Raw genomic sequence first — 15,865 nt, forward strand, 5'->3', positions numbered from 1 at the left:
ATGATTTCCACTTTTATTTGATAGAAGTTTGTAAAAAAAGTCACTTTTCAGCTGATATGCCCAAAAAGTAGCTTTTTCACTTTTTTCAATAATTTTGCAAAAGCAGCATCCTTAATTTTTCTCTGACATTTTTTTTCTGATATCTATTTGTGTTTGTGGTATTTATTTCATGTGTTTTACTCATTTGTGAACTCTGAACACAAAGAAAAGTGGATAAAAGCATAAAAAGAGAACAAAATGGACCGTTTTAATAGTCTAGGTCTAGCGGTCCGTACGAAGCAAGTGAACTATGAAGTTCTATGCACTTAAAAATTGTATTTCTTTAAACAGACTGCACTGAATCTATATCAAAAGCACTTATTACTGGTTGTTTAAACTTGTCTGTTTCACAGAATACCTTTATTTTCTTCTGTTGGATGGCTGGTGGTTAAAATATTGGCATTTCAAGACTGAAATTTCAAGCAGGTTTTAAACAGAAAATTGAAAAAACTTTGCATCAGACCATACTGTCTACATATATAGTTAAAAGCAACAGTCTTGTTACATCCAGGCTTCATATTTGATCATATCTCAGCAAGTATTTGGGCAAAAAGAAGCATATTTACATCTCCAATATCATTTATATGCAATTAAATATGGAAATATAGAGAACAGCCTAAATTGACAACTTGTTGTTTTAAGCTTGACATTGCTTAAGACCATGTAAAACTCATGTGTTATGCTATTTGAAACCTATATTTACATGAAAAGAACATTTATGATATGTTAAATGTTTTGTTTTAACTTAAAAACTTCAGAAAATTGTTGTAAGTGGAAAATATTACATTTCATATAAGGCCTCGCTTCATTTGAAAACCTCTATTTTTTGGCATAGGCACATATAAAATTAATTTTTGTCAATTTTTTATAAGTCTCATACATTAAGTATGCTATCATTTACTTTGAATAGATAATATCTTATACATTGAGACATAAAAAAGTGCAATTTGGTGTTTTGGGAGGATTTTTAAAGCCAAAATTTGAAAGTTGAAATTTTTCTACTTCAACGTCACAATTTAGCAACCAAAGTTGAGATACAAAAAATGCCACATTTTCTATAATATATATCACATGGCTTTGAAACTTTGTAAACTGACTCATAATACACTAAGCTAAAATTATAGCCAAGTTTTATTGGAATTGGTCAAGTTTTTGGCCCCTAATAGGCCCAAGACCACAATTAATGACCCTTCTTTTCGTTGTTCAATATAGTTCCCTTTAGTTATAGTGTATTTCTTCTTTATTCTTTTTTTTCCCTTTCTCATTCATTTCTTAGCTTTTCTGGGGTGGAAATGAAAGAAGAGAGCTGAAATAAACTTTTGGATGTTTTATTTTAACTGATTTCAATAAGGAAAGAGTGATTAGGCCAGGTGCAAAAAGGTTATATTTACACTTTTCGGAACATCTCTTGACTTACCTATAGGGGAAGGGATGTGTATTGGCTAAATTTGTATGATGTAATGATGCAATTTTTCTGAAAATTGCATATATCTTTGGACTTGTACTGTAAATTACACACACAAAAAATTAGACAAAAACAACAGTTAATTTTTTTTAAATGCGACAAAACGTTATAAAGAAAAGATAGAGAAATTAATTGTGGTCTCGGGTCCCCTACACCGTCCGTGCACTTTTTTGTACAGGTGCATATCACATGATGTAACAGGAAAACCTAAACCGTCCGTCAACTTTCTTTATAGGTAAGTATCACGTGATGTAACAGAAAGTTAAACCCTACATCGTCCGTCAATTTTTGGTACAGGTGGGTATCACAGGATGTATCAGGAAACCCTACGCCGCCCGTCCACTTTTTGTACAAGTGCGTATCACATGATGTATCAGGAAACCCTACACCGTCCGTCAACTTTCTTGTACAGAAAAGTACCACCTGAAGTAACTGGAAATAATACACCTTCCGTCAATTTTCTTGCACAGGTTTGTATTACGTGATGCAACAGGAAACCCCAACCCGTCCGTCTACTTCTGGTACAGGTGCGTATCACGTGATGTAACAGGAAACCCTTTCTTGTACAGATTTGTAAATGCAGGGGAGGATACTGCCCAGAGAAAAGGGAAGTTCCAACTATGTCCCGGACCATTAAAATGCATTGATCGTCCTACAAAAAGGGGGTCAAACCCCTGGACCCTCTACCTTCTGGATCCGCAACTGAAATGTATTACGTGATCAGTGACAATGCGAGAAGAATTATTCATCCCATTCAATTGCCTTTCTCTTTCGACAAAATGTGTGATAATAAAGCAGTAAGTTATAAGGTCGTCATTTACAACAATATCAAAGATATGATAATTTTGATATAAACGTATACAATTTACAATACAAAATGTAGTAGTGTTTTTGTTTAAAGAAGTTGTTGTTTCAAACGCAAGCGTGTACGTCCAAAGACTTCCGATTTGAATTTTATGCTTCACTTTTATGCAAGCGAAAATAAGGAGTAATGCATTTATTTGAAAGAAGACATTCACGAGACAGTACAATTGTTGTAGAAGTAGTCTGACACATCGCCAATAAAAATATCTTTTTTTTCTCAGACAATTTCACATGCACAAGTGAGAGGTTTAGCAAGCTGTAAACCCATGTTTTACCCACTATTTTCTTCATGTACCAAGGTAGGAATATGAAATGCAGTTGTTATCCATTAATTAGTTTGATTTGTTTGAGCTTTTGATTTTGCCATTTAACTACGGCAAACTTTCCGTTTTGATTTTTCCTTGGAGTACTGTATTTTTTATTAATTTACTTTTCGCTTCTTCAAGTTGACCGGTACTTTTACTCTGTCTGTCAAAGATTACTGTGATTAAAAATAAAGCTATACTGATTTCATTTCAGGGAAAGTCGTTGGCCAGTAATGTCCATATAAATGGTAATACGGCCACAATATCAAATTACCTACCTAGGAATGACGATGTCTACCGTTGCCAGGCAACTAACTGTCTTGATAATAGCTATTACCAATTTCAATTACAAGGACATTTATGATTAACTATATCGTAAATATTATTGATATATTAATGTCTTCTACGTGTATGTACAAATGTATTTAATGTTCTGCATTTATACCGACCCTGACCGGTTTTAGAAATTATGATTAAACAATCTCGTGTAATTGTCTCGTGCTATTTCCCGCCATATCCGATCGGAACATTGTTTTTTATTTATTTTCCATTTAAGCATTACAACCATTCCCGTTTCTAGCGGTCCATCCTTCTTTGGCAAATCCTATTTTCTATTGTGTAATTTTCAAATTTCGATAGATAAAAATGTTTGTGTAGAAGTATAGATAACAAGTTTGCCATACAACCAAAACCTTCAAGACTCCTTGGCTCCGTGTTGAGGACCGTACCTTGACCTATAATGGTTTTACTTTTATAAATTGTCACTTGGATAGAGAGTTGTCTCATTGGCACTCATACCAAATCTACCTATATCTATAGACACAAATTTCACAAATTTAAGTCAAACGGAAACATCTCCTTTAAGTTATGGAAGTCGACTATTGTTGACGTACAAAAACACTGTACAAAGGTGAAGTGAGACAGTGTAATTATTTAAACACGGTTAATCTTCATCGGGTGCGCATGCTTGCATGGTCAGCCTTGCCAAGGCGAATATGGGCTTAAAATAGACGGTAAAGATACCAAACGTGCCAACAAAATCAATTAGTAGAAAAAAAGGTTACACCATCTTGATTAAAAGATACTCAGCTAAAATATTTCACAAGACACTACACAGAAACCTATCATGAGATTGCAAGGTTGTTCTTGGTTATCACTTGGCCGTTTCGGAATCTAAAGCATGATATGGGTGTTTTCATTGTTCGTACCCAAAAACGAAAAAAACGTTACGCCATTGTTTATGACATTTTAAACCAATCACGACACTTTCGACAAGCTTGACAAAAGAAACTCATAAATCGAAAATAAACTGACAACTCCATGGCCAAAAATGAAAAAGACATGGCAGACACACAATAGCACACACACGACAAAATACAGAAAAACTAAAGAATAAGCAAAAGGAACCCCACCAAAAACTAGGGGGGTCACAGGTGATCCGGAAAGGTCATATCGTCATCTTTTATCAAATTGTTGTATCATTGGTTTTATTTGGGAAATGAACACCATTTCGCGTTTGAATGTCCTAATTTTGAAATGTTTTAAGAGAGTAATTATGCAAAGTCTTGTAATCGGTTAAAATTTTGAATAAGAAAATGTGGCAAAATTATTTACCTTCATAGTATCGTTCACATATCGTTTATTTATGATATGATGATCTGTCTATAAAATAAAGGGGAAACCATTATATGACAAAAAGTCATGTTAAGGATGTTTTTTGAATTGTTGACAAATATTTAGAACCCTCTAGTTTTATCAACATACATTTACATGTAGTTCCAATACAAATGTTGCCTCTTTATTTGTAACCCCTTCTTTTCTTTTAATACTTTGATTACAAATAGCGTAAGAAAAAAAAAAAAAAAAAAAAAATTTTATATGTTTTAAAAAAAAAAAAAACAGGTGTCAATGTAAAATGTATGAACACTGGAGATTATCATTTCACACTATATATATTGATTAATTTTTTTAAAACTAGGACATTTAAAATTTTTCCTGCATTTTTAAGTTTCTTTATTTATAACAGTCTTTAAAAAAATGCTATTCTTCAACCAATCTAATTAAAATATTGATCTCTGATTTTGTTTTTCTTCATATGAAGGATCTCTGATTTTGTTTTTCTTCATATGAAGGATCTCTGATTCGTTATACTTCATATGAAGGATCTCTGATTTCGGTATACTTCATATGAAGGATCGCTGATTTCGTTATACTTCATATGAAAGATCTCTAATTTCGTTATACTTTATATGAATCATCTCTAATTTCGTTATACTTTATATGAATGATCTCTGATTTCGTTATACTTCATACATATGTATGAAGGATTTCTGATTTCGTTATACTTCATTTGAATGATCTCTGATTTCGTTATACTTTATATGAATCATCTCTAATTTCGTTATACTTTATATGAATGATCTCTGATTTCGTTATACTTCATACATATGTATGAAGGATCGCTGATTTCGTTATACTTCATATGAATGATCTCTAATTTCGTTATACTTTATATGAATCATCTCTAATTTCGTTATACTTTATATGAATGATCTCTGATTTCGTTATACTTCATACATATGTATGAAGGATTTCTGATTTCGTTATACTTCATATGCATGGTCTCTGATTTCGTTATACTTTATATGAATGATTTCTGATTTCGTTATTCTTATATGAATCTTTAAAGTTAATTAGATTGAGGAGAGATCGTCCTTAGGATATACAATCCGATCCTCGTTACAAGCAAAGCAGGTGTTCATGTCTTCCTCCAACATCACAAACAGGTTGACGAAAAAATACAACACCAGTATAAAAATAATAACAAATGACGAACCGATAAACATCTGACCATAAAATACAACACAGAAAACGAATTATTGAGAAACACATACCCCATCAAATACAAGGGGTTAACTCCTATAAAAAAGTGGTCCCTGATCCACAAGTGGCATCCGTCGTATTTGGTAGTGTAACAATTCGAGGAGGTAAACGAACAGGGTGTCATCCTGGTTTGCCCACTTTTAATTACATGTATGTGTAAACATAGAGGTATTTGTTGTTTTAACAATTATAGTTTATTTCTGAATTATAGTCCTATTTTTACCTTTTATTTTACCTGTAAATGTTTAAAAGATCATTATATTCTGCTATTAAATTAAGAAAAATGTGCAAAACGTTTCTAAATTTTATGTATTTTTGGCTGGAAAAGAACAGAAGGTCACAGGACAAAGAGTATCAAAAAGCCACAGGACATCAAGTCACAAATTTGGAAGGACAAAAAGTCACAGGACAAAAAGTCATAAATAATACTAGTATGTTAATAATTGTTTGAATATGTAACAAAAATATCTTGAAATATTTACTTTTTAATACATATATTCATATTAAAGTTTAGGAAAAGTGTCATTATAATTGAAAAATGAAGATTTATTTAATTTTATTCGTGCAATGAAAGATTTCTTGGCCTCATGAAGCCATTTTAGTGCCAAGCCAGTTTGACATTTTGTTTTTTTAACAACTATTTCATTTTCTTTGATATTTTTTTGATAAATTTTGTTTACAAAGTTAGATTTTATAAAAATAAAATGTAGAAATAAGCGTTTTTTTATTCAAAGAAAATAGTCAGGAAAAATGAATTATGACTTTTTGTCCGGCGATTTTTTTCCGTGACTTTTTGACATGTGACTTTTTGACCTGTGACTTTCTGTCCGTGACTTTTTGTATGTGACTTTTTGTCCTGTGACTTTCTGTCCCGTGACTTTTTTGTCCTGTGACTTTCTGTCCGTGACTTTTGGACCTATGACTTTCTGTCCGTGACTTTTTGTCCAGTGACTTTCTGTACGTGACTTTTTGACTTGTGACTTTCTGTCCGTGACTTTTTGACCTGTGACTTTCTGTCCGTGACTTTTTGTCCTGTGACTTTTTTACCTGTGACTTTGTCCGTGACTTTTTGTCCTGTGACTTTCTGTCCTTCATTCCTCTAACAGGGTCGTTACATTGATATTCCATATCGGTTAACCAAATAATGATGGCGGATATAAAAATGTCAGAATACTTCAACTTAACCATTTGGAACCCTTGATAAAAGTGCTTGCTAGAGAGCAGAAACCCCAATGTTAAGGAAAATATCCGCTGTCATGAGGCATGCTTTACACACACGTATTTATACAGTTTCAAGGCAGAGTCATTACTTATATATAGCAGTAGGTAATAAATCATTACAATTTATGAATTATATTAAATAGCCGTTAATATATGATAACATATTAAACATTTGTTCGGTACAACACGTGTGATCATATCGGAAAATGAAAATAAAAGTCACGTTTGTGTCAATTATATATATCTCACGTGTGTTTTAACGTGACTGTTATATATAAAGATAATCATGTTTTATATATATTTTTTTTATTGATAGAAGTAATAAATTACTTTTCCTTTTCTTTTTTTCTTGAAAGTCTCAAGTTAAAATATCAATTTGATATGATAAAACAGGAAAAAGGCAAATAACCCAGTATTTTTCAAGTGAAGTAACACTTTCCGAAGATGTATCTTTGGGAATTTGCATATAATTTTTTGCAATTAGATTTATACATTCATTTGCACCCTATCAATGCTTTTGTATGGCAATATTAACCGCCTGTTCTATTTCGTCTTTTTTTCTGAATTAGTCGTCAAAATCTAAACCTTTTAATTTGTTGATAAAAGACAAAACCTTTATTGCTTAGTCTTTTGTTTTCTATTTTGTGTACCATTATTGTCTGTTTGTCTTTTTCATTTTTTGCCATGGCGTTGTTTCGATCTATGAGTGTAAATGTACCTTTGGTATATTTCGCCACTCTTCTATGGAAGATGTTATTGATTGTCAATGAAAGTCTATCGACCACGTGACATATCATATGACGTAGAAGTAAGCAACTACATGTTATCGTTCGTCTTCAACATTGAGCCTAACTTAAGGCATGATTCTGTGTTTCTAAAGGTAGCACATTATCATCAACCGATGATCCATTCCTACTCCATCAGCAATACGGTAGCAGCATAGTTTTGTTTGCAAAAGGAAATTAAGCTTTCCTGTAAGCACCATCATTCAGTCGCATTGACAAAATATTAAACTCGCTGTTATGCTGACATAGAGTAAACAAACTAGGGATAGAAAGAGGTAAGATACATTTATATGATTCTATCTATAGAGTCAGTATATATGATATGGGTAGAGGGGAATTTGAATGGAGGTTTTGACGTTTACATGTAGGTACGTAATTTCAAATTATTTCTGGAAATAGTCGGTAGTATTTTAGTTCCAGAATTTATAAGTTTAGGGGTTAGGGGTTGGGGTGTCCGATTCCGAAACCCCGAATATAAGAAAACGAAATTCCGTAGTCCCGAATGAATAAAGACAAAATCCTGTGTTAAAGGTTCTTTCATACCTCAATAATATCAAATTGGAATATGGGATATTCTTTCAATTTTTAAGGTTAAAGAAATATGGATAAAAACTAATCCATGCATTTAATTTATCTGTAAAGAGAAAGATAAAAGTTCGTGAAACGGAGAAATGAACACGCAGACAGGTCTGCCCCCTTCCGAAGCCCAGTACTTGATTTGTCAAAAGTTGGTGAAACAGAGAAATGAATACGCAGACAGGACTGCCCAGTACTTGATTTGTCAGTCAACCTATCGTTTTTGTATTGTTCTAATGAAGAATTTATATAAAATACTCAGACTCTGTTCACAAAAAAATAGTTTATTCCTTCTTTACCTTCAGTGTCGCTTTTCCCTTTTCTGCAAGAGCCTGTTTTTAACCAGACATCCATGATGATTATCGTTACTATAATATAGTTAATGAAATCGAGAAACATTACCCGTTGAAATACTGAATTATATCCAGGAAGTATTATAGTTAAAAAGGAATGATGACAATTATAGAAATTAAGGTTGAGACAGAACAACAAATGACTATTATATGTATAAAAAAATAATCAGTGTCGAAATTTTAGTGAGTCAATTGCCTCAAGGGTACTAGTTTCGGTCTTGGAAGTAGAAGAATTCAGTGTCTTCTCATTTATCCAACTTTTAAAAATAAGGTATTCTCATTTTGGGTTGTTTGTTTAGTAATAATAAGGTGTCTGTGTAAAATTTGACAGTAAATTTGTTCCTGTATGTTTTTATCCCGAGGTTTTTATATTATCTAAAAAATATATAGGCGATAATAAACTTGTTACATTTTATTTTTAAATAAAATTTGGTATTTTTCAAATAATAAATAAATGTATCATAAATTTATACAGAAGAATCCCACAAATCAGTAATATTTGTTCATTTGAGGTTTTGCGTTAATTGCATTAATACTATATACAGTCCAACATCCATGCACAGGAAAGTGAAAATTTCATATCTTCTCTCAATTATAAAATGGTTAAGTAGTGCTATAAATCTGTCATTTCATACTGATAAGGCGACTGATATTATTACAACTAACAGATGTTTAAAACACAAAATTGTTAAACTTTTAAAGTTTAGGGAAAATGCACAGGCACTTATGGGGTTGACCCTCCCCCTTTTTTCCTAATTTTTGGTGTTTAATTAAATTTTTGTTTGAATTGTTCTTGATGTTGTTTATCCTGACATTTAAGATTAATTTAAAAACCCAATTATTTTTAAATATGTTTTTTTTTAATATTTTGATCTTGCAATTTATTGAAAAAATTAAATTTTGTAAAAAAATCAAAATCACATATATATATAAGAAAAAAAAGATACATTTCTTGATTGGTATTGTGTATTTATTTTAATCTCTTCTTGTAATTGTCACCTATGAATTGAGAAGGAAACCATGTGGCATCTGTGAACTAACATAATATAATTGATGTGACAGTTTAATTTGAAAATAATGTGTTTTCTAAGTGGTGCAGGAGATAAGTTCACTTTTTATTCAACATCATTTTGATGCAAATTCTTGGGCTTAGTATGAAGACTGTATAGTAACATGTAACATTGGTATAGCATTTTTACTTCCCAATCTGGATAGCCTTTGGTTGTATCGTATTGTTTCAATATCCATTAGTTAGTAACTTAGTCACATCATCGGACCTACATTTTGCCATCAAGTTCAAGCACCATATTTATTTATGTACCAAATATCACCAATCGGAACTAGACAGTGACATGATTGCTTTAATTAAGCACTGTTGTACAATAAAGTCAATTTTCCATTATGATGATATTCAATCATGTATTCCACATTAAAGCCTACAATATTTAAAACGAACGAACTTTATACTTCAGTGTTTGTTTGTCTTCTATCATGTGCTGCTCGGAGAAACCAATAGAGATATATTTATTGGTATGGCTTCTTCGTAATTTGATGCTAAATTGTTGAAACCAAGGAGATTCTGAGCTTCCCCATGGACCCTCTACCAGGGCAACCGTAATTACGCCTTTCGGGCCATAAAATCCTGGCCTAGGACTATTGAAAATTTTAGTTACGCCTTATACCGTATGCTTTGGAATTTCTCGTTATTGGTCTTCTGCTGTTAATATCCATCCAACTATTTTAACATACCATAGACAGCTAATGGAGAGAGTTCTGCTTAAAAAAATGTAAAACCCTGACACTTTCACGATAAAATATACATGCTCCAAATCAGGAACCGTTACATCAGTGCATTACATATTTATTTTATGTTTTTTTGGCAAAAATAAGGTCCATTCTTTTTCATTCTCCACCCCTTCTTTCGAATATCCTGGAAACGCTCCTAAATATACACAGACAACTGACTGACCCAACTTAAGGATATTATACAGCAAGGACAGATTAACGTATATCACTACACTGATGCATTATCCCTTAAACTAGGATGAAATTCTACTGAACATTCCTTTAGTGTGTGCTATGGATATACATGTATCTGTGCTACGTTTTTTTTTTATCCATTGTGCTTGTATTGCTTTTGTTTGTTTATATAAAAAAAAATATATATGTATTATTTGCTGTGTGAATTTTGTTATGTTTAGTCTTTGTGTACTTAAACGTATTCAACTTATATTTTTGTCTTATTTGGATCATTTAGTCAGAACAGAAAAAAAATGAATGAAGAGGGTCTATAGCACAAAAAAAAAAGCTCAATCTCATTGACAAATCTCTCCATGAATAAAAATGCAACTTTAAACTTTAAAATACTTTCAAATGATTTACAATTCATTAACTAAATGTCAGTTGCACATATAACATGCTATACATGCTAAATAATACTACAGAAAATTTAAACCGAGTATAATTTTCAGTCTTATATTTCACCTGTCATTCAACCCAAATTGTAATTGAAAAACATTTTGTTCTTGAAAACCTTTGATCTCATCTATCCAACTTTTTTTTTACCTTTACTACCTATTATTTTTAAATGTTGGATAAATGAGAATGAACCGTGTTTGATATATGCCTGTTAATTGGTTTTTTTAATGTCTTTCTAACGGCCTGTTTATTATAGTTCCTTCTTGGTTCATTATAGGAACTATAGTAAACAGGCCGTTAGAAAGACATTAAAAAACCCAATTAACAGGCATATATCAAACACAGGGCAAATATAGATTAATGATGATAATTCTCACATACTGTAGTAAAATGATAATAAATATAAGGAAATACAACATTATTATGACAAAAATTGAATTGTTTCAATTTTTTTTTACATAAACTGTTCGACACATTGTATTACTGTTGGATTCGTTCCATAAGTTCAGTTGATGAAAGGTTTTCAATATAAACAACCAAATGTCATATATATGATAAATTAAATTGAGAATGGAAATGGGGAATGTGTCAAAGAGATAACAACCCGACCATAGAAAAAAAAAGCAGAAGGTCACCAACTAGTCTTCAATGTAGCGAGAAATTCCCGCACCCGGAGGCGTTCTTCAGCTGAGACATATAACATATATACATGTATATAGCACATAAGATGAGTTTCTTTAAAAAAAGAATCGTGTGCCTTTGTTACGGTTGCTGTCTCATTGGTGTATACCCAACCACTTATCTATTTATTTAGTTATTTAAGAATTGAATGCTTCTTTTTGTAAATTTATTGGGTGGTAAAAGCGTTGACCGAAGTACATTTTATTTGAAGCGATTACAAAAAGAAGTATTCAATGCTTATAATTACATTTTTTAGCTAGGATCATGAAAACACGATTTTTATCCAGTTTTATTCAATTCACCTGCGCACTTTATTGTGGGACCTCGTGTCATCATGCATGATAAATGTTATTGTCTCATGCAATTGTTTACGGAATAACATGTGATGTGCATGCAGTTAGCCAATCAGAATAACGTATTATAATGAAACTTACATCTAATGTAATTATTTATAAATGTCGTCACAAAAAGATTGATTCACCAACAAATATAAAAAAAATCCCTTTACAATATATGTATTGACCTTTAGTTGGACTTAAGTTATCACAAATCGAAGGTCATTTTAGTTGATTTTTTTTATACAAATGAGGCCGTCTGTTTACTCGTTTGAATTGTTTTACATTGTCATGTTGGGGCCTTTTATAGCTGACTATGCGGTATGGGTTTTGCTCATTGTTGACGACCGTGTGGTGACCTATAGTTGTTAATGTCTGTGTCATTTTGGTCTTTTGTGGACAGATGTCTCATTGACAATCATACCACATCTTCTTTTTTTTTATAATTATACGAATATGACCTAATTTTTGATTAAGTGTAAATGTGCATTTTACAATTTCTTAATAACTGATTTACAAAAATCCTCTTATTACTACGGACTTATTTTGTTTATGTCAATGAAATTCAATAATTGGGAAGAAACTGGAAAAATTAATATGATTTTTATAAACACATTATTTCATATGTAAAATTGACATACAATATATTAAAATGAATTAATGAACAGTCGTATACACATGTCAATTCGTGATGTAACGTAAAGCGTTGATGATGAAGGAGTTTTATTTATTAAATATTAACAGCTGTTTCAACCTCTTTCACTTGTGGCTATTGTATAACACTAATTTCGGAATAAATACATGTACCACTGCAAGCAAGGGTTTGTGAAGTACTATTATTATAGTACACATCATTGAATAAGGTATGTTTAAATATTGTTTCTAAGTAACTATTATACTAAATGTGATAGGTGTTTTTGGATGTTGGATATAAGTGTAAAAATCAGGTATATAGAAGACTTATACAGAAGGGATGTGGGATGATCATGCATACGGTAAAAAATGGGATCTGCAGAAAATATGAAAAAAAGTTGGGTGTAAGAAACAATTACTAGTATCAGGATTTTGGAAATGAGCAACCTCGTGACTGTATATTATTAAGGGGGGTCTTTATTTGATGTTTATTATAAAACATGTCTTCCTTAGAACAAATAACGTCTTTTAGTGTTTCTATGCCGCATCCTCTGCAGTTAATGTAAAGTACACCAAATTCGCCATTTAAAAATCAAATGCTTTCTGCGTATTTCCTTGGTTGGAAATTTTGGCAAATCGGATTAAATTTTTTCCACGACTCGCACCGCTCGGCGAATAATTACGTTCACATGTTTTATCAATAACGCTCTTTTTTGAAAATCCTGTACCAATCCCTGATCTTCACATCCTTACTGAATAATTAAGAAAATTCAAATAAGAATTTTAATGACGTTTTAATATACAAAAAAGTCATTTGATTGAAATTATTAATGTTTAGATCCTTGACGTTAAACAACATGTATTTTTAGCTCACCTGGCCCGAAGGGCCAAGTGAGATTTTCTCATTACTTGGCGTCCGTCGTCCGTCGTCCGGCGTTAACTTTTACAAAAATCTTCTCCTCTGGGCCAAATTAAACCAAACTTGGCCACAATCATCATTGATGTATCTAGTTTGAAATTTGTGTTTTTTTACCCGGCCAAGCAACCAAGATGGCCGCCATGGCTAAAAATAGAACATAGGGGTAAAATGCAGTTTTTGGCTTATAACTCAAAAACCAAAGCATTTAGAGCAAATCTAACATGGGGTAAAAATTTTCAACTGGTCAAGATCTATCTGCCCTGAAATTTTGAGATAAATCGGACAACTCATTGTTAGGTTACTGCCCCTAAATTGGTAATTTTAAGGAAATTTTGCTGTTTTGGGTTATTATCTTGAATATTATTATAGATAGATTTTAAAAACTGTAAACAGCAATAATGTACAGCAAATAAAAAAAATAAGTCAAAATGACCAAAATGGTCAATTGACCCCCTCAGAAGTTATTGTCCTATATAATCAATTTTTAACAATTTTCATAAAATTTGTAAATTTTTACTAACATTTTCCACTGAAACTACACGGACAGGTTCATTATAGATAGAGATAATTGTAAGCAGCAAGAATGTTCAGTAAAGTAAGATGTACAAACACATCACAATCACCTAAACACAATTTTGTCATGAACTGTCTGCTTCCTTTGTTTAATTCACATATACCAAGTTGAGCGACACAGGCTTTTTAGAGCCTCTAGTTTTGTTTTGTTGCTTCTCCGCTCTAAATTATTCGTTTGTCGTTCTATTTGCTTTTTTCGCCTGTAATTTATTGTTTCTAATTGGTGAGACACGAAGCTTGTAATAGATTCACGTTAAGCATGTTAATCAAATATGAGCAAATAAAATGTGCGCATATATCTCAGTTTCGGTGTACCATGCATTACCGACAGAGGGGTAATGTATTGTTTTATAAGAAAGTCAAATGTGTCTGCATTTTCGTGTATAAGTCCCACACATGTATCTCAGAAGAAATGTATTGTTCATGTTTCTTATTATACACGTGACTCATTTACTTAAGCGATGTTCCCTTTCATTTTAAAGATGTAAAACAAACGAGAAACTATAGTATCGTTTAGGAATACATTTCTACCATAATAGTTTGAATGATTCAGAAACAGAACTAGAAACGGTGGCATATATATGAATTAAATAGCTGTATATGATAGTACATTTTAGCTTTATCGATATTTGAACTTCTATATCCTACATTATGACACGATAATATCAATTAATAAACAAGGGGTACATTTATTAGGTTAGCTTATTTCACATTAACGTCATTCAAATATAATCTCTGATTAAAAGAATGTTGTTACAGATCTGTAAATGAGGTGATAAATTAATTACTATCAGTATATGGTACATGTTCAAGGGTTCTTTTTCTTTGTTATTATCAGCTTCAAAATTGTACTTTATCAAGAACAATTAAAAGTGTTAAGATCCCAAAAGCCATAATTTCTTCTTTACTCTATTTCTTTAATATATGCGCAGATCCAGTCATTTTGAAAAATTCCAACCATTAGAAAACCAGGAAACGTTCAAATAATTAAATACATGGCAAGAAGGGAGGGATTCCAAACCTTAAAACACCCTTACATCCGCGAATACCACATTAAACATGGTAATACCTACATCACGAAGCTGTATGCTTTTACATTACGTTGAAGTTATTGCCGAATGTTTAATTGATATATCGACTTGTAAGCAGTGATTCCTAATGGCAGAGGACCAGTTCTGTCAATTAGAAAGGGAAGTAACTCTCAATAATTAGATTACTAAACGGCTTTTGAAAGGGAAGTAACTCTCAATAATTAGATAACTAAACGGCTTTTGAAAGGGATAGATCACGACAGTTCAAAAATGAAATGATTGATTGTTGTCATGAACACCTAATTGTTATCATTTCTTGCAAGATTAAATTAAGGTTGGTGGGGGCGGGAGGGTCTATAGTAAATTAAATATTTTTTTAATTTGAAACAGATAACTTAAGGCTGTACGAAAATCAATATTCCGTCTAACAGAATGCAGGCCAATGCAGAAAATACTTGTCAAAAGTGAAAATATTTTTTTAACATCTAAGGACAAACCATTTTGAGCTGTTACTGGTTGTAAAAGGTGTAGAAGGACAGGACTTTTACGTTGCAAAAGGCCACAAAAGAGTTATTGCAAGTTTTGTTCTCAACGTAAAAGGCTTCAAAATTTGATTTTTGTCCAACCTGAAGCATCGGATTTAACGTCTTTACCCGACCGAACGTGGATGTAAGTCACAAACCCCGAATCAAAATCGACGCCATCACTTATATGACGGGGAGGGAAAAAGGGACTAGGCAGGGGGGGGGGACGGGGTTAGACTGAGGGGTACTGATCACAAAAT

The sequence above is a fragment of the Mytilus trossulus genome, chromosome 5 (assembly GCF_036588685.1).
Source record: "Mytilus trossulus isolate FHL-02 chromosome 5, PNRI_Mtr1.1.1.hap1, whole genome shotgun sequence".
Lineage (NCBI taxonomy): Eukaryota > Metazoa > Mollusca > Bivalvia > Mytilida > Mytilidae > Mytilus > Mytilus trossulus.